The 525-nt window shown below is 61.0% G+C and overlaps 1 protein-coding gene across 1 annotated transcript in view; it reads left to right on the forward strand.

Annotated features, from left to right (window-relative positions):
* FGD5 (FYVE, RhoGEF and PH domain containing 5) overlaps positions 1-525 on the forward strand; it is a gene marked incomplete at its 5' end in the record, with an annotated part of 119,532 nt that overhangs the window by 80,829 nt on the left and 38,178 nt on the right. The gene's annotated exons all lie outside the window — the stretch shown is intronic.

Below are 525 nucleotides of genomic sequence, written 5' to 3' on the forward strand. Positions count from 1 at the left end.
GTGTGTGTGCGTGCGTGCGAGTGCATGTGTGTGCGTGCGTGCATGTGTCCCTGCGCGTGAGTGCATGCATGTGCGTGTGTATGCGTCTGCATGCATGCGTGTGCATGCGTGTGTGCCCGCATGCGTGTGCGTGCGTGCATGTGTCTGCGTGTGCGTGCGTGCGAGTGCGTGCGTGTGCGTGCGTTTGCATGCCTGTCCGTGAGAGTGAGTGCATGTGCGTGTGCGCGTGTACATGCGTGCGTGTATGTGCGTGCCTGTGGGTACTGCACGTGCGGGTGTGTGTGCGTGCATGTGCGTGCACGTGGATGTGTGTACAAGCATGTGTGTGCATGTGACCGTGTGTGCGTGCGGGTGCGTGCGTGCGCATTGTGTGCGGGTGCGTGCATGTGCGTGCGTGTTCATGAGTGTGTGCGTGCGTGCATGTGCATGTGTGCACAAGCGTGTGTATGTGTGCATGTGCACGTGTGTGTGTGCGGGTGCATGCGTGCGCATTGTGTGCGGGTGCGTGCATGTGCATGTGCGTGC

Source organism: Propithecus coquereli, unplaced genomic scaffold (assembly GCF_000956105.1).
Source record: "Propithecus coquereli isolate 6110/MARCELLA unplaced genomic scaffold, Pcoq_1.0 Scaffold525, whole genome shotgun sequence".
Classification (NCBI taxonomy): Eukaryota; Metazoa; Chordata; class Mammalia; order Primates; family Indriidae; genus Propithecus; species Propithecus coquereli.